Source organism: Sus scrofa, chromosome 13, assembly GCF_054392235.1.
Source record: "Sus scrofa isolate SSC_HxYL_T2T_F1_AM1 chromosome 13, Sscrofa_HxYL_maternal_Yorkshire_Landrace_v2.0, whole genome shotgun sequence".
NCBI classification, from domain to species: domain Eukaryota; kingdom Metazoa; phylum Chordata; class Mammalia; order Artiodactyla; family Suidae; genus Sus; species Sus scrofa.
This window is the reverse complement of record NC_139395.1, coordinates 83,019,682-83,046,359: the sequence shown is the minus strand read 5'-3', so window position 1 is coordinate 83,046,359 and position 26,678 is coordinate 83,019,682. Positions and strand designations below refer to the sequence as shown.

General features: G+C 40.9%; 1 long non-coding RNA gene across 2 annotated transcripts in view; it reads left to right on the top strand.

The window, feature by feature from the left end:
* Positions 1 to 10,652: 10,652 nt before the first annotated feature.
* Positions 10,653 to 26,678, top strand: part of LOC106505676 (uncharacterized) — a 37,261-nt gene continuing 21,235 nt past the window's right edge. The window contains exons 1-2 of one of the 2 annotated variants that reach the window (XR_002337654.2): positions 10,653 to 10,814; positions 20,339 to 20,391. This is a non-coding gene — a long non-coding RNA (uncharacterized LOC106505676). The remainder of the gene's footprint in view (positions 10,815 to 20,338; positions 20,392 to 26,678) is intronic. The other variant, XR_014823842.1, reaches the window with a different exon arrangement.

The following is a 26,678-nucleotide window of genomic DNA, read 5'->3' as shown; positions in this document are numbered from 1 at the left end:
TTTATCACGGTAGATCAGCCAAATTGCTTAATTTTTAGTTATGAAATTATAAAATATAGTGTCCTTAGACATCTAAGTAATATTTTATTGGGTGAATCCCTCTGCATCAAGTCAAACTGCACTCTAGGCAGATTATATTTTACAGTCACTCTCCAGTTTTTTTGTTGTTGTTACTGTTTGTTTGTTTGTTTTTTAGTGTATGGAGTTTTCTTATTTCATCATTGTGACCTGGGTTTTTCTGCATTTCTGTCAAAAACACGTCTTGTCCTGCTGAGAATATTAACGATAACCCAGCATGAAGATCTAGGAAATAAGTATCTAATACATAATAAGTATCTGGTACATAATAGCCATTGAACGTTAGTTGCTGAACATGTAAAAATTAAGTCTTGTTTCCTGATTTAATTTTCTATTAAATCCATGCCTGTATTCCATATTATATTTGAATTGCCATTTTAAATGGTGAAGTGTAAGTCATTTGCATCCTATCCTCCATATGATAATTTCCATCACTGTTTTTTTGTTTTTTGTTTTTTTTTTTTTGCCACACATGTGGCATGTGGAAGTTCCCAGGCCAGGGATCAAACCTGTGCCACAGCAGTGACCCCAAGCCACTGTAGTGATAACACTGGATCCTTATACTGTTCCACAAGGGAAATCCTCAGTTATTAGGTCTTCTTAAAGTTGCTCAATTTTTTTTTTTTAGATTCATCCTGCAAAGGCACATAGGTCAATGCATATAAAATACAATTTTACATATTATATAAAGAAATATGATGTAAATAGTTTCCCTCGATGCCCTTTCCTGAGCAGCTACATCACATTTCTCTCCATACTAATCCTTTAGGATCATGTCTTTCCCCTTGATCACCAAACAAATGTATGCACACAGAACTCAGACCCAGAAGCCATTTCCACTTGAACCTGAAAGGATTAAGTGCAGGTAGCTAGAATGTTAAGTATAATCTTGCACTTTCATTCTCTTACCCTGATTCAAATTTTTGTTTGCATTCCAGGTAACAAGGTGGATCAGATCCATGCTTTTACTCTCTTCCCCTTTAAAGCAACACCAAAATGACAGAATAGGAATATAAAATGGCATAAACTCTCTAGTACAAAGGGGATGGGGAGGAGGCAACAATGGCTGAAAGATTCCTCAAATTTCTACAAGATAGAAAGTAGAGTGGCCTGACTTAGTAGAGTGGAGGAAGCTACAATCTAAGTCTGCAGATGGCAGAGGGCAGTGAGAAGAGAGATAATTCATTCTATAGAGCCTGCAAAAGTTCAGGAATTGCAGGCATGAGGTGCACCTTGGGATGGGGAGGATTGAGGACTGGTTGAAAGTCTGTATCAAAAACACTTAGCTCTCCGCATTTCCTCCATTACTCCATCCAGCTAAGTGACTACTCCTCTCTTACCCTGTACAAGAATGGAGGTTTAATCTTTGAAGAAATTGAAAGGGAGAGAAAGGGATGCAGGCAAAGACTGGAGGCATAATGGAGAGTGTGGGGTGAGCACTGTGCAAAAAGCCCCTCTTTTGCTCTCCAGCATCCAAGTTTATATTGTCCTCTTCCCTCCAATCATCCCTCCAGCTCCCCACTCTCCCCTCTCCCCAACACACTTTCCCCCAAGCTAGAAAGTAGATGATACTCTTCTGGAGAAACCACCTCAAGTGGAAAAAAATTTAAAAACACTGACATTTAGGGGCATCTGATTGAAACAAATGAGCTCTACCAAAGCACATCACAGTGAAGCCCACCAGGCAGCCAAGCCTGCCCCGGAATCACTCTTAAACACAATTTGTCAAAGGTCACTAAATGTTTGAGGAGCACCTCCAACATGAAAACATGCAAGTAATTAAAACCAAACAAAGAATCTGGGGGAAAAAGGAACTCAGAGAAAAGAAATGGAAACAACATACAGAAAATGAGTTTAATAATATTCTGAGAGGCAAAAGAGTATACATTGCATCTATGAAATAAGAACAGTCAGAAACAAGAAAAGAGTCTTGAAATGATAGCTATAATTTTTAAAATTGCACTTAAACATTAGCAGATAAGGTTAAGAAACTGCCCCAGAAAGTAGAATCCAAAGACCAGGAGATAAAATATGGGAGAGAAAAGATAAGAAAATTAGAAGATCATGCTAGAGTTGGAAGACTATGACTCCTAGAAAGAGAGTAGGGATGATAATGAATATAAACCATTGTGTGTAGGGGAGAAATAAACGAGTCTTCCATACCAAAGACAGATGATACATAGATAGATGATTGATAGATAGACTTACAGACAGACAGACAGAGGGTGGTACAGAGACAGAGAATGGATAGATAGAAGGACGGATGAATGGATAGAAAGGAAGAGAAGGGTGGGCTCTTGGCTTTGGTGGAATGCTGAGTGCTGACTGGTAAACGCAGGAGTTAAATCACCATTTGCAACCATCGAAGTAAAGATTGGTTCAGACAAGAGTCATCAACACATGTGAAATCTAGGGGGAAGTTTCCATGATGAAGAGGATATTAGCATAGCCTTAAAATATCTTCCCACAGATTTCTTACTGCAAGGGATAAAATAACCATCCAACGGAGAAAAAAATGGAATAGCACCTTGACTCAATGACAAAAATTAACATCATCAGTAGGAATGGATGCACAATGGATGTCTCCAGATGTGATGACTTAAAAAAGAACAGCATCGCTTACATTGTACTCTGACCAGGAATGCATAACTTGGGAGAATCATCAGGAAACCAAAATGTGGAGCACTCCATATAAAATAAAAAGGGGGGGACTTTATTCTTTAAAAAAACAAAATAAAGCGTCATAAGAGACAAAGATAGGCTGTTCCAGGTTAAAGGAGACTAAAGGGACATGACTGCTAAATACAACACCTGATCCTAGGCTGGATCCTGTAGTGGAGGGAATAATTTAATACAAAAAAAAAAATCTTTGGGTCAACTGACAAAATTGATCCATTGGAATACGAATGGCAGTATAAAGTACAGTATCAATGTTATATTTACCAAAATTGATAATGGAGCTATAACCATACAAGAGAATATCTTTATTTTTATGAAAAATATATTGAAGTATTTAGTGATAAAGGACCCTTACATATAGAACTTAGTTTTAAATGGTTCAGAAAAATATTTTTATTATATGTATACATATACACACACGTGTGTGTGTGTGCAAATGGGGGGAAATGTTATGAGTAGAATAATCTTGGGCAGATAATATACAATTACATTTGTGTAGTCCTGAAATGATTTACAAATAAAAAGTTGTTAAAAATTTCCTCCCACTCACCTTTTGTTAGAAAGTTACTAGATGATGTAACTCCAACAAAGAAATGCAGTAGGTCAATTACAAAGAGGACAAAAAAAAAAAAAAAAAAAAAAAAATCCAGGAAACTGGGGAACCACCGCTGGGGAAAGGAAGAGTAATTCTCAGGACAATGCAAAATTGGCAAGGAGTTCATAGGAGGCAAAAAAAAAAAGAACAATTAATCCTACCTGGAGTGGGAGGAGGGAGAGATTCCAGAAAGATGTTTCCCCAACCCCCAAAACGATACCAAGAGACTACCTGACTGTGTTGGAAGGACTTTTATAGTTTGGGAAAAATCAGCGGTAGTAAAAAAAAAAAAATGTGATTAATAACTCTAGGGAAACTAACTTTGTACAAGAAAAGGAATGTGATGTTATATTACTTGGCTCACTTGTGAACAATATTTACATGGAAATAATAAATGTAAACACAGATTATTCCTTTCTCCAAAAATTGTGATAAAACCCGTACTGAGAAAGTGAAAGAAAGGAGTGAAGGAAAGGGATAGATGTGGGTGGATGGGGGTATAAAATGCTCAATTCACAGCTTCCATAGTTGCAAGTGAGACAATGCCCAAGTTGACTAATAAAGAAAAGGCAGCATGAGCAAATCATTTAGAGATATGGGGGAAATATCAAAAGAAACAGAGAAATAGCAGAAGAAAGAGGTAAAGGATTTAGAAGTTCTGACAAGGAGAACTCAGAGATGGTGGTGTGAGGAAATGAATTTTTGGGAGGGCTCGTTCGTAATAAGTTTTGTAATACCGTTTAATTTATATACATTGATGGTTTGGATAAATGAAAAGATTTTAAAACCCAAGTTTTGGCTCACTATGATGATCAACAATGTGTTTTATTTTGCGTTTCCCTTTTTTTTTTTTTTTTTGTCTTTTGTCTTTTTAGGGCCACACCCCTGGCGTATGGAGTTCCCAGGCTAGAGGTCAAATCAGAGCTACAGCTCCCGGCTTACGCCACAGCCACAGCAACGCAGGGTCTAGGCTGAGTCTGTGACCTACACCACAGGTCATGGCAACGCTGGATCTCCGAACCACTGAACAAGGCCAGGGATCAAACCAGCCTCCTCATGGATGCCGGTCAGATTCATTTCTGCTGACCCATGACAGGAACTCCTGCATTTCCTTTTTTTTTGATAGCACTAAGATATAGGTAAAGTTAAGGAGAGCTGCTGACTAAGAAGGTGTGATCATTACATTCATGATGGAACTTAGTTTCTTATGTTAATTTTTTAAAGCTGTGAGTGTAGGTTGGTGCGTATGTGTATGTGTGGGTTTTGAAAGGGTGAGAAGGAAAGTTTTGGATTTTGAATAATTCAGATATTTGCAAAACTTAAGAAGGAACCTGTAAACATTTACATGCTTTATAATAAGCTCATGCTCAAGAGAATAATTAGGATCCACGTGGAGTTCAATGCCTATGAATAAAACAAGGAAATGCAAAGAGAGGTGTTCTCATCAACTAAAGGGTGTGTGTTTGTTTGTTTGTTTGGTCTTTTTAGGGCCACATCCACGAGCATATGGATGTTCCAAGGCTGGCGGTCAAATCAGAGCTGTAGCTGCAGCTGCAGGCCTACACCACAGCCACAGCAACGCTAGATCCAAGCAGAGTCTTCGACCTACGCCACAGCTCATGGCAACACCAGATCCTTAACCCACTGAGTGAGGCCAGGGATCAAACCCATGTCCTCATGGATACTAGTTGGGTTCGTTACAGTGGAGCCACAACAGCAACTCCAAGAAGGTTCTTGTCTATATTTTTTGGATACAGAACAGGATGGAAAGGGGGAAACACAGCAAAGATGTTTATTTGATTTTTTTTTCAGAGTAGGTGCTAGAGCTCATAAAGTGCCACAGCTGGGGAATTATTTCACCTGCAGGACAGGTGTAACAGAGCAGGGCACAAGAAGAGTTTCTACATGTTATAAGGGTTTCAAGTGAGATTTCCCTAGGGAAGAGGGGACGCCAAGGAGGAGAGTGTGGGCGGTACACAGTCACTCAGTCTGGTTGGTGGAAATTTTACAGCTAAGCAGAAATATGCTGAATTTTCTTTGGCAAAAAAAACACGTGTAAGAATACTAGTGATTTCTTAATCCAGTTTTGCAAGTACAAACAATGACTGTGTATTATATAAAGGGCTATTCAGATTTAGATTTCTTCATAGTTCCAAGGAGGCAAAGATCAAATTTTTAATGTAAAAAGGGAAAAGACAGGCAAGCAGGCAAGAACTGAGAAGCTTCTAAAAACTTGGAAGGCATTTTCATTGCTTTATAGTCTGTGGCAAATGGAAGCCAACATGCGAAACTGAGTTAAAATGCTATGGTTATGGAATTTCTTTACTCTCTTGTGTCAATCTGAAGTAAAACGAAGCATACACTTTTTCAAAGGCTGACGGTGTCAGTGCTATTCATTGGAAATGCTTCTTGGTTATAACGCCAAATATCCCATGGATACAAAAGGGTTTGAGCCCATGATCCTGATGTTTCCAAACATGTCGATACTCAGTGCCATGTGGACAAAACATACAAATGACATAAGCTGAACGCACAGACATTTCACAGAATCTTGCAGGTTGTGTCCAGATATTTGGATGGTAGGGCTAAACGGGCACTGCTCTTATCTCAGGCCTCAGGAAGTGGGCCGTGCAAAGTGCATGACTTTGTTTAAATCTGCCTTAAGCCAGCTTGACTTTCTGCTGAAATGAGTTATGATTGCAACTCTTTACTTCAATAATCACACGCACAAGTTGGACAGTGTTGTTGAGCACATCAAGGAAAAAAAGATGTGGACACTGGGGTTTCTAAACTTGGGTTGGGAGTTTGTTAAATTTGTTTTAGTGATCACTTTGGTCTCGAGTGGACAACCTGGTAGCAGAATTTTTGAACAGAACAGAAAGCAGCCAATGAGGTATGACTTTGTTGTCCTTTTTGATTGAGCTGAGGACAGTGCAGGAATGAGCATCCTCTTGAACCACAATGTTCCCCTATGAGATCCAAGAATGAAGAGCACCTGCGCCACCAGAGGAGCATTTGCCTAAATTCACCTGCCCAAAATTTTGAAGATCGGGGGCAGAAGTTAACCAAATGAGTGGGGAAAACAAAGAAAAGTGTCCCTGACCAAAAACTCCTCAAGTTTTGTTTTTGTTTTTGTTTCTGTTTTTTGGCTTTTTAGGCTGCACCCACAGCATATGGAAGTTCCCAGGCTAGGGGTGAAACTGGAGCTACGGCTGCCAACTACAGCCACAGCCACAGCAATGCCAGATCCAAGACACATCTGCAACCTACACCACAGTTCATGGCAAAGCCAGATCCTTAACCCACCTGAGCCAGGCCAGGGATCGAACATGCATCCTTATAGATCCTAGTCAGATTCATTAACCGCTGAGCCACCAAGGGAATTTCCTGCCCCTGAAGATTTTTATCCATACATGTACATACCTAAATATGGATATAGAACCAACGACAAAAAATCCAGCTCTCAGAGTTCCAACCTCAAAGTGAATAAAGACCAAAACCAAGTCCTCCTAGGTGGTAAAGAAGTAACAGAGATAGAAACAAGCAAAAATGCTTCCTGGTTTTCCGAGTTTCCGAGGTCTTCGGTAAAAGACACCATTCTTCTTTGCTTTGGACTACTACCTTTTCCTACATGACCTACAGCAGCTACAATTCTTCCTTAACAACATAGGATTCTCTTTCCAGAACCACCTTTGGGTTGGTGCCCATCCCATAATAGAACTGCAACATGTGAGAGCAGGAAAGGACACCTCAGGGAATTTGGTCCAACCTTTGTTCTCCCCATGAAGAAAGGAAGATGTTAAGTCTCTGATGCCAGTCCTTGACCCCCATGGCTTGTCTACCTCCCAGGCACACTCTTGGCCTCAGATATTTCCCTGGTTCTCATAAAAAAATCCTGTAGCTTCTGACCTTAAAGTGTTTGAATCTTTGCTGAGATAGCATCTACAAACAACTTCGTGCATTTTCAAAAATGTTGTGGCAAAATCATGCAATAAAAAAGATGATTAGCCTTGGATTTAGGAATCCTAGGTTGTAATCCCAAGTACATCTTTAATTTTTGGTAGCTTTGGGGAAGTTGCTTTGCCTCTCTCCTATGCAGTTTTTTGATCCATATTATTCAATTTTTTTCTACTTCTATAAGTATGATTTTTTGCTTTTTAACAAATTCGACTGTGAAAACAAAAAAAACAAAAACCCCTATTTTTCTTAATCTTCATAATTCCTTACCCACTGGAACAAATCTATATTCTTCTTGGTCTCAGCTTCCCTTTCCACCCAGCAAAATGGGAATTATCTCTATGTAGTTCTCTTTATACACTGCTTACCACAGCACCATACACTCTCAATAGCTTAATAAGTATTTTTCAATGTGATGATGACAACAATTATAAAATATACTGCAAACGTTGACATTCTAATGCCTGACATTTAAAAATCTTCAGAGAAACCTCTTGGTGGTTTCTGTTTTACTCTTCCTTTCAAAACATTGGTTTCGGCAGAAGAAAATTAATTAAATTCCTTGAGGGTCCATCCCTAGCCAAACTGCTAAATTAATTATGTTTAGTGGGATCCTAGGAGAGGTGTCTTTCTTTTCTAGCTTCTAATAGCCAGGCTTTGCTCAATCCATTCAAAAGATATTGGAATTCAAGTAGATAAAGACATATTTGAAATGGAGACAAAAGAAGATTTTAGTCCTTGGAAAGACTAGGCTATTTCTTTCTTTTTGAAAGTGCATTAAAAAGAAAAAGAAACACCATTTTTTTAGGAAATGAAAGGAGGTAAATGGTTGATAAATACAACTTACTTAGGTTTATGGTCTCTAGGATTTGCCATAACATGTTCCCTGGAAAAGGAATTCCATGCAATTGGAAAGAATATGTCCCAAGTATAAAACAAAAGTTGAGTAGTCACAGGTAACTGCCCAGTAACAAATATGAGTCATCATTCCAAATGATAAGCAAAGGACAAAAATAAAATGAGAGTAGGAAAAAAAAAAAAAAAAAAAAAAAGAATTGCTGGAAGCTTTATAGGATTGCCCAGGATGTTAGCACAACTCCTCTCCTTAGAGAACTGGATTTGCTTTTGGAAGACACTGTAGTTATTAAACACCATAATAGCTAGCACAGTGGTGTGGCTTCATTGGTTTACTGGCGGTTACATCTTCCTTGTTTGATGGCTGTCTGAGTAAGAGAGATGGTTTATTTGTGTTGGTCTTCCTGAGAAAACAAATGCCCCTTTTAAACTTTCTCCTGATTTACTCTGGTGCTAGGAGCATGAGGGTGGCTTTAAATACTCTATAGAAGAGATTCTTGCTTTATTTGGCATGACGCTTCAAGGCAAGAGTAATAAAAGGAAAATGAAGGGAGGGAACTCTTAAGTCAAGTACAATTAAGAACAGTGAATGTGGGAGTTCCTGTTGTGGTGCAGTGGAAATGAATCTGACTAGGAACCATGAGGTTGCATGTTTGATCCCTGGCCTCACTCAGTGGGTTAGGGATCTGGCATTGCACTGAGCTGTGGTGTAGGTTGTAGACGTGGCTCGGATCTGGCATTGCTGTGGCTCTGGCGTAGGCTGGAGGCTACAGCTCTGATTCGACCCCTCACCTGGGAACATCCACATGCTGTGGGTGTGGCCCTAAAAAGACAAAAAAAAAAAAAAAAAAAGAACAGTGAACGTTATCAGATCTTTCATCCTCACATCTCAAGGTGTGTGAGAACAGAAAGTCCCTTCGTTAAGATGAAGCCTGACACACAGATATCTGGGTGTCTTGCTGGAGAACAAAAGATGAGCTATCATTAAAAAGACATGAAAGGATGGAGTTCCTGTTGTGGTGCAGCGGAAACAAATCCAACTAGGAACCATGAGGTTGGGGGTTCAATCCCTGGCTTTGCTCAGTGGGTTAAGGATCCGGCGTTGCCGTGAGCTGTGGTGTAGGTTGCAGACATGGCTCGGACCCCAAGTTGCTGTGGCTGTGGTGTAGCATTTGACCCCTAGCCTGGGTCCTAAAAAGCAAAAAAAAAAAAAAAAAAAAAAAGGCATGCAAGGAGCCACACATTTTCATACTACCGCATTTAGAACGACTTGGGAATCTCCTCATCAACCATAAAGCCAGCTATGACTTGACCACAGTGCCTGAGCCTCTTTTGGTAGCTTAGAAGGATATATGTGTGGTTCATTGACATGCTTTTCAGAGAAGAATCGATTTTCAGGACTTCACCTCCACAATCCATGTGTACCCTGTGTAACAGAAACACATGGTTCAAAAAAAAATCACTTCTGCCAACTTGACTTTCAGCGAAAAAAGGTGCTGATAATTCCACAGAATTTGTAATCTTCATTTCTCTTCTACCTTCCCTAGGAATTTTTTTGATTATGACTTTTTTTTTTTTTTTTTTGATGGCTCACTAGCTTGTCCAAGAGAACAAAGAAATTTTTAAAGATAGTGCTCACCTACTGTATAGTACAGGGAACTATACTCAGTATCTTGTAATAGCCTTTAATGGAAGAGAATATTTTTACAGAATATGTGTATATATTGTATAAATGTATAACTGAATCACTTTACTATACTCCTGAAACTAACACATTGTAAATTAACTATATTTCAATAAAAACACTTTTAAAAAGACAGCACTCAAACAAGAAGGTGAATCCTGTGCAAAAGCGGCACATTTGGGAAAATGTTCTGAGGAAGAAGCTGAAACTATCTCCCAGGAATTTAAGAATTACGTTTTAACTGTTTCAGAGTCTCCCAATGAAATGTTTTTAGAATTGACCAACTTATCAAGCAGCAGTTTTGAGACAGACAAATCGGTAAACTTCCTAGCATCATGTTTCTAAAGGCCTGTCTCTCATAGCTAAAATTTCACCCCTCAAGAGATGGCCATTTGAATTATAACCCTACTACAAAGCAAATATTCCCTGAAAGATTATCACATATTAATACACTGTTATCTCTCTATACTGCCACAGTGTGATTTCTGTAGTCTGAGTCTATTTTTAGCATTATCTTTGCCTAAGAGCAAATTTGAGAGTATGTAGAAGTGGCAAGGCACTGGTGAGGAGTGGGGTGTGGGGTGGCACACAGATGGAGCATGAACCAAGCAGGGAAAGTTGTGCACAGCAACGGCACTGACCCAGGAATCTCTTGCTGAGCACAGAGAGGGCATCTTGTCTGCATGGGAGTTGTATGTGGCTGCCGAGCAACCAAAGCAAGGAGAGGAAGGAGGTAAGGGGTTCCTGAAATAGATTTGATTTTCACAATTTGGTTTAAATCTGACCCTTGTCCTCCTAGAAAGTAGAAGATACGATAAAGATTTTGGCTTTGGGGACCAGCTCTCGGGAAGAAAGGACTGCAGGATGGAGGAGGGTTTTGACTTGCCCTGGTGTGTGTGTGTAAACTGGGATCCGGAGTTTGACAGCAGAGGAGAGACTTCTGGTGTGAAGAGCAGAGCGATCCTGGTAAGCAGACATATAGTAAGTGGAACTAAGAGCCAGGACAGAGGCTGGATTTGGGGGCTAGGGGGCAGGTGAGGAGGAGCCCTGTGGCTGGGAAAAGCTGTACTGACCTTTGCTCTTTCTTTGGCATTGTGCCCTCTTTGTCTTTTTCTCTCTCTTTGTGTTTGTCCCATCTTTCCTTTTTGCTTGTTTCTTTTAAATGTGTTTTTAAAAACACAACATAAAATGTAGCTCATAACTATTTCTAAGTGTACAGTTGAGTAGCTTTAAGTTTATTCACACTGATGTGCAACCAATATCCAGAACTTCTTCATCTTGCAAAACTGAAACTGCACCCATTAAATAACATCTCCTCATTTCCCCTCTTCTCAGTCCCTGGCAACCACCATTCTGCTTTGTTTCTGTGAATTTGATTACACCAGCCACCCCAGAAGAGTGGAGTCTTACAGCATTTGTTGCTTTGTGACTGGCTTATTTCACTTTACTTAATGCCTATGTGGCAGCATGTGTCAGAATCGCCTTCCTTTTCCAGGATGAATAATATTCCATTGCGTGTATGAGCACATTTTGTGTCTCCATTCATCCGTTGATGGACCCTGAAGGTGCTTCCACCTCTTGGCTATTGTATGTGCTTTCCATTTCTAGCAGTTCCTTTCCCTCTTCCTTAATTGTACACATCAGGAAACTGAAGTATATTTTACCTTATTTATTTACTAAATGTATTGTCAGGAGAGAGGCAGGAAGCATAAGATGTGGAAATCAGGTCAGTCTTGGGCAAGTTAATTAATATTGCTGCATCTCCGTACATCTGTAAAATGAGGGATCTGGTCCAAATGAATGTCCTCCTAAGGTCTATGTTTTCTTGTTCTCTCCTCTTCTGTTGAAAGCAGGACTGTTAAATTATTATCTCAAATCAAGTAGATAGTTCCTCACTTGGATGAGACTATTTTGCATTTTTTTCCCTTTGAGTAGATGATACCTTAAGAGAAAAGCCTCCAGGAGTTCCCATCGTGGCTCAGTGGTTAACAAATCCAACTAGGAACCATGGGGTTGCGGGTTCGATCCCTGGCCTCGCTCTGTGGGTTAAGGATCCGGTGTTGCCATGAGCTGTGGTGTAGGTCACAGATGCGGCTCAGATCCTGCGTTGCTGTGGCCCTGGCATAGGCTGGTTTACTACAGCTCTGATTGGACCCCTAGCCTGAGAACCTCCATATGCTGCGGGAGCAGCCCAAGAAATGGCAAAAAGACCAAAAAAAAAAAAAGAAAAAAAAAAAAAGAAAAGCCTCCAATGCCAAATTCCTTGTGAGTCTGTTTCTATTTTCCACTTGTACTGCCTTTGACATGTAATGAGTTTTCTAAGTTTCCTATAGGTTAACTTGAAGATTGTTTCTTTTAACCATTAGCCTCAATCATTTTGTTTGTTTTTTGGGTTTTTTTTGTCTTTTTGCCATTTCTAGGGCCACACTCATGGCATATGGAGGTTCCCAGGCCAGGGGTCCAATCAGAGCTGTAGCCACCGGCCTACGCCAGAGCCACAGCAATACAGGATCTGAGCTGCATCTGCGACCTACACCACAGCTCATGGCAATGCCAGTTCCTTAACCCACTGAGCAAGGCCAGGTATCAAACACGCAACCTCATGGTTCTTAGTCGGATTTGTTAACCACCGCACCATTATGGGAACTCCGCCTCAATCATTTTTAATGCACAAATATTCATTGAACACATATATGTCCAGAATTATGTTAGTCAATGTGGAGGCTTAAAAAAAAAAAAGAAAAACAAACAAAAATAGAGCTGTATAAGATAATGGTACTGTTCTTAGGAAGTTCAAAACCTAGTCAGCTGCATCAGGTTTGGAGGGATTATTCATTTTTAGAAATTTCCTTTCAACTTAGAATAAGCTATACTTGATTTTATTTTCACTGCTGTTTCTAAAATTGATTAAGCTTGTGGTATTTCTTTGGTGTTCCTTCCCCATTCAGAACACTAGGCTGGTTGGTTTGATCTGGTGGACACCAACACAAATCCAGTCCCTCATAAGCTAGAGCGCTTCCATGTACAGAATAGTATGCAGCCTTCTGCAGTTCACCCATGAAGCCATGTCATGAGGAAGAACTAGAATTCCCAACAAGTGTTGAGTGTATGCAAGCAGCCTTAAAGGATTACGACTCCTACTCTACAGCGATGAGGAATTATGAGCACCCCATCAAAGTCTAATAAATATTGATAGACTTTAATGAAGGACACTGGAACTAGGGAGAATCCAACAGACTCTGTACCCATTAAGGAAGCCAAATGACATTTAAGACAAGCGCAACTCTGAAGAAATGCTTTTTGAACTCGTTAATTCTTGAGGAGAGGCAGAGGCTGTAAGCAGAGCTTTAAATAAGAGTTTGATAGATGAATGTAACAGGCTTAAAGGAAAGACAAATAGACAAATGACTCCCCCCTCCACGTGGTCTGACAGCTACTGTTCTGCATGGGCATGCAGTCCCTCTGGTGACAAGGAGCTCCTGTTGAAACTGCTGTCACCATGGGCTGAATATATTGAAGCCTAACCCCCAGCACTTCAGAATGCAACCACATGTGATGACAGCATGCCTACAGAGGTGATTAAGGTAAAATGAGGTCATTAGGATGGACCCTAATCCAGCATGACGAATATCCTGCTAATAAGGGTAAACTTGGACACAGACACAGAGAAGGAAGATGGTGCAAAGACAAAGGGAGAAGATGGCCATTTTCTTTTCTTTATTTTTTCTTTTTTTTAAGGACCACACCTGTGGCATATGGAGGTTCCCGGGCTAGGAGTCAAATCGGAGCTATAGCAGCCCATGTATGCCATAGCCATGGCAATGCCAGATCTGAGGCACATCTGCAACCGATGCTGCAGCTTGTGGCAAGCTGGATTCTTAACCCACTGAGCGAGGTCAGGGATTGAACCAGCATCCTCAGGGATACTAGTCGGGTTCATTACCACCAGGCCTCAACAGGAACTCCAAGATGGCCGTGTTCAAGCCAAGGAGCGAGGCCTGGAGTAGATCCTCCCACCATGGCCCTCACAAGGAACCAGCCCAGAGGTCACCTTGATCTTGGACTTTCAGCCTCCAGAATTGTGAGATGATACATTTCTGCTGTTCAAGCCCCCTCATTCTGTGGTACGGTTATAGTGCCCCAAGCTGACTAATGTAGTCGTAACACATATCTTTATTTCATTTACTTAACAAACACCTATATAGAGCTTACTAGAGGCCAGGCATGCTTTATGCCCTTTATGAATATTGATTTAATCCTCACAACAGCTCTAGGAGGTAGGGACTCTGGTCCCCATTTTACAGATGGCATAACCAAAGCATGTGGAGATTAAGTACCCTGCCCAAAGTCTCCTACTTGGTTAGTAAAGGAGGTAGGATAGGAATCTGGGCAGCCTGACTCAAGTCCGTGTGCTGAAACCCCACTCCACACCAGCTCTTCTTTTGTCTCCTAGGATTTAAACAGGGGTTCCAAATACAGGTTAAAATGTGAAAACGTGTCTCTACTGTGTGTGTGTGTGTGTGTGTGTGTGTGTGTGTGTGTGTGTGTTTAAATCTAATGCCACAGCATCCCTTGCTGCCAAGCAGACAGAATTCACATTTCATAATGTTTTTCTAGATTTTTAAACCTCACATCAAGGAAAACAATCCCAGATTCCTGCAAAATATTTGCTGCTCTTTCACGAGAGGCAGACCATCAGCCTCCTGAGGCTTTGGCTCGGCAATTCTTACTTACCTGGCAACATTCCATAGAGCTCTGAGGGGAGCGATGTTGTCTTCTCTGCTGGCCTGCAGATAACTTCTAATTTAGAAGAACGTGAAGAACTGCATGAAAGACAGGGCACAGCACAGGGTGGAGGCAGAGGGCTTTTGTGACGGTGCCCTGGGCTGTCAATGGACCATCATCCATCACACGTGCAGCTGCTTAACATCGACGTGCGAGAAAAATCTTTCTACAAAATCAACCAGAGGAGCCACATTTAATTACTGAACATTTTAGAAGGGGAGAACCTGGGGGGGGGGGGCGATCACTGCAGGGACAGGAGGAACTCTTCATCCTAGGCCAGAAAAGCAAGGGTTTTGAAGCTTCGTGTTGTCCTGGTGGCATTTTCCATGAGGAGCATCAGAAGCTGGGTCTCAGAGTGGTGGGGAGAGTTAATTCCTTTCTAGTTATTAAAGGGAAGGAAAGTACACATGTCCAACCTGTTCAACACACACCGTGCCACACGCTTTCCCACACCCTACCCTTGAGAGTTTCAGGTTGAAAGGCTTTGTTTGCAGTCCTTCGTTGCTCAGAGTCTTGAGTGGAGGCGCCAGAAACACACCTCTTTACTCTTTCCCATTTCAGCTGACTCACCCGGGGCCTTAATGGAGGTGACCGTGAGAGGCCGAGGTAGGGCATCAGAGGCCCAGGTGGTGCCAGCAAAAGTTTAGACCTCCATGAATCAACATACTTAGTGATGGAAAAGATAGCGCGTGGGAAGGACGTCCTAGTTTACATACGTTTGGGAGCTTTTCCCTTCCCTCAAGATGATACTGGAACCCGAGTTACACAATGAGCATCTTGGGAAACGGTGAGCAACAGGGGCTTTTTCAACTCTGACCGAGGAGAGAAAGAGAGGAAAGAAAGCCAAAGTATGAGTGGCGAGAAGGGGGCAGTGGCCTGTGACCTCTCCTATACCATTTCCTCTCACGTCCAGTGAAAAGCTTGGTTTCTTTAAAATGATCTGTGTGGTTTTCTATCCTGTTCTAATAGGAGGCAATGACAATTTTTTTTTTCCCCTCAAGTTATCTCTGATATTTCCAAACAGGCCCCAGTCCCAGAATTTCCACGGCAGAGAAATCCTAAGCAAGCTTGTTGGCAAGTCTCTCCTGTTGATCTGGGAGCTGCTCTGCCCCAGGTGTTCTAATGTTGACATGCGCTGAGGGAAGGCAACTTAGAACACCTGAGAACAAAAGGAGAAAAACATTATGAAACGTGATTTCTACCTGGGATATGCCAGATAGGAAGGAAACAAGTCTTTTGTAAGGAAGCAGGTCTCAGCCTGAATCTCAGTGCTCCAATAAAGAATGCCAAGAGGGTGGTGGTGGTAGTGATGGTGGTGCTGGTGCTGGTACTGGTGGTGGCTGGTGGTGATGGTAGTACTGGTGGTGGTGGTGATGGTGGTGGCTGGTGGTACTGGTGATGATGACAGTGGTGCTGGTGGTGGCTGGTGGTGGTGGTGCTGGTGTGGGTGCTAGTGGTGCCACTAGTGCTGGTGGTACAGAAAGAGGGATAAGAATTTCTGAATGAGAACACCTGGCTCTAGAGAAGTAGCCTGATGCATTGCCACTAGGTACCAGCACTATCGAACCCGTGGCAGGGTCGTGGCTCATTCTGGTGTGGTCCATTCACTTCAGGCAAACATAAAAGCAAGGTCAGATCCACCCACATCAAGACTGTGAGAAAACTTCATGAGAAGCCAGGGAACTGGGAAACATTTCTATAGATGAAAGCTTTGTAGATTTGTGATATCTTTGGAGATGTGCTAGAGGATGAAATTATAGGTAAGGTCAAAACTGGGTTCAGCTTCTTCCCTGGGTAGTTTAACTCACATTAAAGGCTTTGGAGAGTTCTAGTTCTTTGCGTCATGCTGAAGACAAAAAAAAAAAAAAAAGTTGCAAACTGCCTTCCACCCCAAACTGAAGTTCTTTATCACTCGTTTACAGAGATACCATGACAACGTAGCAGGTAGCTTTATGCTCCTTCAGGTCCTTCTGACTTGAATAGCAACATTGCTAGTTTATCATTTCAAGTTAAGTCAGGCAATACCTGCTATGCAGGATTTCTAAGCAAAATGATTTACTGCAAGAAACTATCAATTGCCTGTCTGCCTTGGTGGCTGTAAATAGATTGTCAAAAACCAGATATGTGAAAGGAAAATATTTGTGAAATAAAATCAGAGTTTCTGCTCCCTCCACTTGGCACCACTCTTATCTTTCTAGAGTAATTCTAAGATTCTTATTCAAGTTGAAAGCTCACCCTGCTGCCTTTCCATGATGAATATTTGTATAATTGGATGTTCATTTGTTACTCATTTAGCTAACCAATTTATTTTAGATGCAGCCTAAGTATATGGAACGGAACCTATTTACCTGTACTTTCTGATCAGAATGGGAGCTTCATCCTAACACAAATGAGGCTAACTTCACATAAAGAAGGGTTGTAAGGCACTTTCTAAAAGGGATATGCACATTTTCTAACTATTTTAGTACATTGGGTTCAAGTAGAAAAGGTCTTATAAAGTTATTCTTTTAAAAAAGAAAAACCCTGATATTGATGAAAGTGTGTAAATATTTTCTCACCCAAGCTAATTTGTGTTGGTTAAGTTAGACTGAAGGGTTGCATAACTGAATTAGGAAGCAGGAATGCCAGAAACCCACTTGAGGTTGAAGAGCAATGAAGTCAAAATAACTGTGGTCTCCAAAGTATTGAGTCAAGAAAACGTTCTGGGTTCACGGAGTATGTTGGAGAGAAAGTAAAAGGAACTCAGTGGTTCTGCGGTAGGTAGAGTAGTAAGATTTCCGAACAGTCAAGGGATCTAACTTCAGATTCCAGCGTTTGTCACCTCACCCCAGAGAACGCATTTCTCCTCTCTGGGCTGCATCCACAGAATGAGGTGCTTGAATTAGATGATCTCTGAAGTCCCTTTCGTGTCGATAAGTCTGTGAAACAGGTGACATCAGTTTAGAGTATGCCAGTCTTGATCAGCAATGCATTTTTTGTTTATTTTTTGTTTATGCATGACTTAGTTAAATGAAAAGTTTGTACTCTATTGGCATGCTTAGGATTTTTCCTTGTTTTTTTTTTTTTTTTTTTTTTTTTTGCATTCAACTTGTTTAACCAGGCTATTTAAATAGTTTAAGACTAGAAACTTCCAGGAGTTCCTGTCCTGGCGCAGTAGTTAACGAATCCAACTAGGAACCATGAGGTTGTAGGTTTGATCCCTGGCCTTGCTCAGTGGGTTGAGGATCCGGCATTGCTGTGAGCTGTGGTACAGGTTGCAGATGAGGCTCGGATCCCGTGTTGCTGTGGCTCTGATGTAGGCCGTTGGCCACAGCTCCGATTAGACCCCTAGCCTGGGGACCTCCACATGCCATGAGAGCGGCCCTAGAAAAGGCAAAAAGACCAAAAAAAAAAAAAAAAAAAAAAAAAAAAGACTAGAAACTTCCAGGTAGAATTTAATGGGGTAGGATTGTCAGTTATACCTCAATTAAAAAAAATTAATGGGGTAGGGAGATTATCAGGGCAAATTGTCAAAATAGTAGGATGGAGACCTTCAATTAAAGAGAAGAATGCAGGTATATAACACTTGTCTAAATGCAAGCAGCAAGAGTATGAGAGCTAGGGAATTTGAGGAAGGCCACAGTAGGAAAATATGTGTTCATAAATATTCTTTTCTTTTGGACCGCAAGCTTTGAAAAGAATAAAGAAAACATAGAGGATGATCAAAATAAACATTTATAACATTGAAGAAATAAAATAACATTAAGAAATCCTTGATACTTCATAGTTTCCAAGCAAGGACATAAGATCCCTACAATAAAGGTGGGTATCCGAATAAACATTAGCCTATAATCTATCTTTGGAAGCCTAATTTTTATAACCTCAACTAGTAAACTTCAAAATCTCCACACAAAGTAGGAATTCTATAGAAAATATGGAAATCAAGAAGTTGGAGCAGAGTTCCCACTGTGCCGCAGTAAGTTCCTGCAGTTGCTGCGGAGGTACAGGTTCAATCCTGGGACCAGCTCAGTGGGTTAAAGATCCAGCATTGGTGCAGCCGTGGTGTAAGTCACAGCTGTGGCTCAGAGTTGATCCTTGGCTCGGGAATGCCCATATGCTGCAGGTGAGGCCAAATAAAAGAAAAAAAATGTTGGAGCAGAAGTGGGGCAAGACGGAGGTACTATCCTGAGGCATACAGGTGCATGTCACGGAACCGCAAAGGACACTAGCCAGGCTGTGGCCAGCCCAGGAGCTCACCACCATCTGTCTTCAACAAGATTCCCTGGGAGACAGGCCCAGAGATGGAGATTTGCCTGCAGGAGGTTCAGTGGGAATTCTCTCAGGAGCAGCACCTGGAAGGGAGTGGGGGAAGCAGGACTGGGCAGGAGGAGAAGTCAAGCTGTGATGCAGTTGCAACCAAAGCTTCAGCCAATCCCACAGGAAGTTCTGGAGCTGAAAAGGCTTTTCAGATTTTCTCAAGTCCAAGTAAGAAGGCTGGGTCTTTGTGCAATCACAGAAGCTGGTCACTGGCTGTAGGCTGCATCTGGGGAGGGAGGATCACCTTTCGAGAAGCATCTCCCTGTGGCTGAGGGCAATACCCAGCGAGAAACTCAGCAATGTGTTTGAAGCAGCCACTGCTGTCAGCTGCTGAGGAAAAGAATATCTCAGTCCTGACCTGGAGGGAGGGGGACCTGGGGCCTTGAACTAGATGTCACCAAGTCTATGTACCACAGATAATGAACTTGATTCATAGGAGAGTACCTGCACAAGAAACCTGGAAACAGATGATCTATGCTCATATCCAGTGAGAAATAATACATTAAGAGAAGAATTAAAAATACCTTTTTTTGGAGTTCCCATCGTGGCTCAGAGGTAAAGATCCCGACTAGTATCCATGAGGACTCAGGTCTGATCCCTGACCTCGCTCAGTGGGTTAAGGATCTAGCGTTGCCATGAGCTGTGGTGTAGGCTGCAGACACTGCTCAGATTCTGCATTGCTGTGGCTGTGGTATAGGCTGGCAGCTGTAGCTCCGATTTGACCCCTAGCCTGGGAACTTCCATATCCCATGGGTACGGCCCTAAAAAAAAAAAATCCTTTTTTTTTTTTCCCCCTGGCTGCTCCTATGGCATGCAGAATTTCCCGGGCCAGGGATCAGACCTGTACCACAGCAGTGACAACACTGAATCCTTCACCTGATGAGTCACCAGGGAACTCCAAAAATATCTTAATAATGGATGTCGTGACCACTACCAGTGTATCTGTGAGGGAGGCACCAAAGAAAATGACATGAGGGGGAAAAAATACAACAGCTGAAAGGGCACAAGAGTCTGGAATCATTTAGTGTCAGAGGGAAAATTATCCTGACCTCTTGCTATGCCTAATGGCAACATCCTATTACAGAACATCACTGTAACTGAAATTGATAACGATTAGATCTTTAAGAAAACGTTATTCTATACATTTTGTTTATAAAGGAAAAACAAATTTCAGAATAATTTCCTTCAAGAATGGTTAATGGTTTAAAAAGCTTGACTGCTTATTCCCAGCTAGTCAGACTCCACCCCCTCTTCTGAGGGATCTGTGTAGCCAAGTGTTTACTGCATGCATGGACGTGGTGATTAAAGGTTAATAGGCATGGCTTCAACAAAGGCCTTATTAGGTTGATGTTCCCATCGCAGATCTGTGGCAGTGGCCCTATATCCTATTTCTTTCCTTCCTTAATCAGGTCCCCTAGGGAGTACACTTGATAAGCAAGAGACCAGGTACAGATTCTTTCAGGTAAGTTCTTCTGGGTCAATTGCAAGATTGGGGCATGCCCTTTGCCTCACCAGCTGTCTCACCATTTCTAACCTAGCTTCTGCCAGCAGGTAGAATTCTGCTCTAGATCAGCCATCTAGCTAGCCTCTTTCCTATCATATATAGAAGACATAATAAAAACATCTACCTGGAGTTCCCGTTGCAGCTCAGCAGTAACGAAGCCAACTAGTATCCATGAGGATGCGGGTTCAATCCCTGGCCTTGCTCAGTAGGTTCAAGGATCCAGCGTTGCTATGAGATGTGGCGTAGGTCGCAGATGTGGCTCAGATCCGGCATTGCTGTAGTTATGGCATAGGCTGGTGGCTTCAGCTCCAATTCGCCCCCTAGGCTGGGAACTTCCATATGCCACAGGTGTGGCCCTAAAAAGATATCTGACCAGCTTTCAGAAGCCATGCCTGCTGCTGGGGGGTGGAGGTGAGCATTTGTTGCCTCTAAACTGACTCAGCTAAGTTTGAGGAGAAAGTATTCCTGAAAATTTACCTGACTGGAAAGTCAATGGAGGTACATTTTGTAGTGAAGTGCTGAATCATTCTGATGCATGGAGCCAGAAGTTTATGCAATTTCTCTTTTATCACCGGAAGATCTTTAGTAATTGTGGGCACTCCTCTTATTTCAATAGCTTCAGAGAGGGATTGTTGACACCTTAAATTAAGCCAGTGGATACATGCCACCTTTTTCCATTCATAGAGTCAAACAACTAGGCATGTGCTGAAAAACTGAAAGTTGTTAAAGAACTGGGCTTCAATTTTTTTTTAACTTGTCTTTTTAACATTCCTGTAAGATCTTTATATCATGAAAACAATTAGGAATCCTCTAATCTTTACTTTATTATTATTTTTTTTATGGTTACACCAATGGCATATGGAAATTCCAGGGCCAGGGATTGAATCTGAGCCACAGCTGCAGTTGACAGTGCCGGATCCTTTAACCCACTGGGCCAGGTCAGGGATTGAATCTGTGCCACCACAGTGACCCGAGATGCTGCAGTCAGATTCTTAACCCACTGCGCCAGGAATTGTCTAATCTTTAAAAAAAAAAAAAAAAAAAAGGTCATTGTATTAAGAACATTTACCATGAGATCTACCCTCTTAACAAAATTTTCAGTGTACAGTACAGCATTGTTGACTATAAGGATAACGTTGTATACCAGATATCTAGAACTTATTCATCTTGTTTAATTGAAACTTTATGCCCATTGATTAGTAACTAACTCCCCATTTCCCCCACCCCTAGCCCCTGGCAACCACCATTCTACTCCTTGATTCTATGAATTTGACTGTTTTAGATACTTCATCTAAATGGAATCATGCATGTCTTTTGGTGACGGGCTTATTTCACTTAGCACGATATCCTCAAGGTCCAGTCATGCTGCCTCACATGGCAGAATTTCCTTTATTTTCGAGGCTGGATAGTATCTCATTTTGTGTGTGTGCCACAAGTTCATCCTGTGCTCCTCTGTCGAAGGAGTCTTAGGTTGTTCCCATATCTTGGCTATTGTGAAGGAGGGAAGTACTGATAACTCTTGGAGATCCTGGGAGTCATCTAATCTTAAATGTATAAAGATCATATTCAGTCTCTGCCTCTCTCCTCCCCCTCATCATTCTTTGTCTCAGACAAGCCTTCTGGCTTACATTGGCATTCCTGGCATACATATTGTTTGCTAGGTCTTCACAATGTGAAAATAAAACATGTACTACCATTTCCTTGATTTTGCTAGCAACCACTCTGCTAGCAAAAATCAAGGAAATGGGCCATAATCTAAAACCAGGATCTTAGGTTTTCATATCTTCTATCTCATAAAGAAAGATTTTATTTTCTCTGTGAAACCATGTACAAATATTAGTATAATTGACCTCAAAAAAATATGGTTGGATGACTTAATTGGAGCAAACCAGAACTTATTATTTGTACCCCAGTAAAATGAGGCACATTTGGAAGATGCCCAAGTCTTCCTAATTTTACATAGAAGGGAATCACTGAAGACAGCTAATGTCACTGGAGGTAGCATTCCATTGCTGTTAAAGATCAACTAAAGGCCCATTGTTAAGGGGGTAATTTCTAGAATATGCCTGGCCTGGGAGAGGAATGGACCTTGTGTTAAACTGTCAACATAAAGTATTCTTGTTTAAAGTGAGAAGTTAAAGTTTCTCCAAACTATAGGAGAACTGATTACACCACTGGTGATTTATTTTACTCTATTTCGTTCATTCCTACCTAACCTTGAGCAGGAACACAGCTATAAGCTATCATTGTTCCAGGAGGACTAAAAAGCAGGTTATAGTTCTGCTTCTAGCCATGATGGAATAACTAGTACCAGACTTGCCCTCCCACGAAACCACTAGAAAATGGAACAAAATTTATAAAACAAATGTTCTTCAGAATTAGACAGCAGAGAGCCCAGGACTGTGATCTTTAAGAGAAAAAAAAAATGAGGTAAGCCCTATGCTCACCCCAGCTTTCTGTCAATGCACTTTCTGGACTACAGTGTAGGGAGGGGGAACATAAGCAGAACACGTAGCTCTTGCTAAGTGAGGAGACAGAGATGAGAGTCCTGGGAAGCTGAGGTGGCTGACGTTTAAGAGGTAGAATAATAGGGAGAAGGAGCTACACTGAGAAACGTCTCTAGAAGTTTGCAGGAGTTCCCCTTTGGTCTGTGCCTGAATCCTAAGCCAAGTATGCATAGAATGAGACCACAAGACAGGGCTGATAACAACCATAACAAATACTGAGGAAAACATAACCAGCAGGTAACAAAATTCATAGAACTCCCACAATGCTTGGAGGCATTCAGAGACAGACTTCTTTAAGCACCTAGATCATTCAGACAAGACCCCAGAAAGACCATGCCTTAGAACTAGGGCTAAACGAACCACAGTTTAAGGCTATTCTATATGTTTAACAAAAGTTAAAAACCAAGACTTGACGAGACAAAACTCATACCCAAGTATTTTAATTGCCTGCCAAAAGCCCATAATACTCTTTGACAGAATATAACCAAATCCAAACAATCAATACAAAACATCACAAAGTCCAGTATCCAATAAAAAACTGTTAGACCTGTGAAGAAACAAGAAGTGTGATCTGTAGCCATAATAAAATTTAGTCAACAAAGACAGTCCTAAAAATGACAGAGATGGTGGAATGATCAGACAAGAACTTTGAAAGCTAAGTAAATATCTAAAGGTTTGAATAAAAACATGGACACAATAGGAGTGAAATTAAAGATGTGTAAAAGGATTGAATGGGAGTTCCCATTGTAGTGCAGTGGAAACAAATCCAACTAGGAATCATGAGGTTGCAGGTTCCATCCCTGGCCTCACTCAGTGGGTTAAGGATCTGGCATTGCCATAAGCTGTGGGATAGGTTGCATATGTGGTGTGGATCGCGAGTTGGTGTGGCATAGGCCAGCAGCAGTAGCTCCACTTCCACCCCTAGCCTGGAAACCTCCATGTGCTGCGAGTGCAGCCCTAAAAAGCAAATAAAAAGAAAAGAAAAGAACTGAATGGACATAAACAAATGGGACCTAATCAAACTTAAGCTTTTGCATAGCAAGGGAAACCACAACAAAATGAAAAGAAAACCTACAGAATGGGAAGAAAATGTTGCTATTATTTATGTCTGAGAGTGTTTTGCCTATGTGCTCTTCTAGAAGTTTTATGGTATCATGTCTTATATTTAGATTTTCTAACCATTTTGCATTTATTTTTACATATGGTGTGAGGGAGTGGGCTAATTTCATTGATTTTCATGTAGCTGTCTAACTTTACCAACACCACTTGCTGAAGAGACTGTCTGTTCTCCATTATATATTCTTACTTTCTTTTCTTAGAGTGACCATAAGTATGTGGGCTTATTTTTGGACTCTGTTCTATGCTCCATTGATTTATATGTCTGTCTTTGTGCCAACACCATGTTATTTTGATTTCTGTAGCTTTTTTAAATTACTCAATGAATTTATTACATTTATAGTTGTACAGTGATCATCACAATCCAGTTTTATAGGATTTCCAACCCACAACCCCAGCGCATCCCCCCAACTCCCAAACTGTCTCCTCTGGAGACCATAAGTTTTCAAAGTCTGCGAGTCAGTATCTGTTCTGCAAAGAAGTTCATTCTGTCCTTTTTTCAGATTCCACATGTCAGTGAAAGCATTTGATGTTGGTGTCTCATTGTATGGCTGACTTCACTTAGCATGATAATTTCTAGGTCCATCCATGTTGCTACAAATGCCATTATTTCTTTCCTTTTAATGGCTGGGTGATATTCCATTGTGTATATGTACCACATCTTCTTGATCCACTCCTCTGTTGATGGACATTTAGGTTGTTTCCATGTCTTGGCTATTGCAAAGAGTGCTGCAATGAACATCAGGGTACATGTGTCTTTGTGAGTCCTGGTTTTCTCTGGATAGATGCCCAGGAGTGGGATGGCTGGATCAAATGGTAGTTCTATTTTTAGTTTTCTGAGGAATCTCCTTACTGTTTTCCACAGTGGTTGCACCAATTTCCATTCCCACCAACAGTGTAATAGGGTTCCTTTTTCTCCACACCCTCTCCAGCACTGATTGTCTGTAGACTTTTTGATGATGGCCATTCTGGCTGGTGTAAGGTGGTACCTCATAGTGGTTTCGATTTGCCTTTCTCTAATAATGAGTGGTGTTGAACATCTTTTCATGTGTTTCTCGGCCATCCGTAAGTCTTCTTTGGAGAATTGTCTGTTTGGATCTTCTGCCCATTTTTTGATGGGGTTTTTTTGTTTTGTTTGTTTGTTTTGGTACTGAGCTGCAGAAGTTGTTTATAAATTTTGGAGATTAATCCTTTGTCAGTCGATTCATTTGCAAAGATTTTCTCCCATTCTGTGGGTTGTCTTGTTTTGTTTAGGGTTTCCTTTGCTGTGCAGAAGCTTTTAAGTTTGATTAGGTCCCATGTGTTTATTTTTGTTTTTATTGTCAATACTCTAAGAGGTGGATCTGAGAAGATGTTGCTGTCGTTTATGTTGGAGAGTATTTGGCCTATGTTTTCCTCTAAGAGTTTTGTAGTATCTGGTCTTATAGATTTCTGTAGCTTTGCAGCATTGTGTGAAGTCTGGGAGGATTATGCCAGGGAGTTACTATTTAATGGGTTTGGAATTTCTGTTTGAGATTAAAATATTTTGGAAATAGATAGTGGTGACACAACTTGCACGACATTGTGAATATAATTAATGTCACTGAACTGTACATTTTAAATGGTTAAAAAGACATGAGTTCCTGCTGTGGCACAGTTGGTTAAGGATCCAACTGCAGCAGCTTGGGTCTCTGTGAAGGTGCAAGTTCGATCCCCAGCCAGGCACAGTGGGTTAAAGATCTGGCATTGCCACAGCTGTGGCTTGGATTCAGTCCCTGGCCTAGAAACCTCCATATGCCATGGGTGGGCCCTTAAAAAAAAGAAAAAAAAATGGTTCGAAGGACAAATTTATATTATATATATATATATGCACTATATCTATGATATATATATGTGAAACAAAAAATTCAGAAAGGATGTTCCACTCCTCTTTCCTGCTTTTGTATACTTTAAAAATTTTATACATTATAAACAGTATATTATTGTTATTTTTGCTTCAAATAGTAAATTATCTTTAAAAGAAATAAAACATTAAAAAATCTTTACTATTTACCTACACATGTACTATGTCCAAGACCCATCATTCCTTTGTCCAGATCCAAATTTCCCTCTGATGTCATTACCCTTTATCCTGAAGAACTTCCTTTAGAATTTTTTGCAGCACTGGTCTGCTGCTACTAAATTCTCCCAGGGTTTGTTTGATAATATCATCATTTCACCTTTATTTTTTAAGAATATTTCCAGGGTTTTTTTTTTTCTTCAGTATTTAAAAAACATCTGGTTTGCATGGTTTCTGAAGAAAGAAGTCATTATTTCTTTGTTTCCTCTGTATTAGAATGTGTCTTTTTCTTCCCTCTCTGTCTGCTTTTAAGATTTTCTCTTTATAACTTGTTTTCAGCAATTCGATTATGATATACCTTGATGTAGTTCCCTTTATATTTATTTTTCTTAGATTCATTAAGCATCTTTGATTTGTGGGCTCATAGGTTAGTTTTATGTATGTATGTGTGTATGTATGTATGTATGTATTTATTGCTTTTTAGGGCCACACCCACAGCATATGGAAGTTCTCAGGCTAGGCATCAAATTGGAACTATAGCTGCCAGCCTACACCACAGCCACAACGTGGGATCCTAATATTGG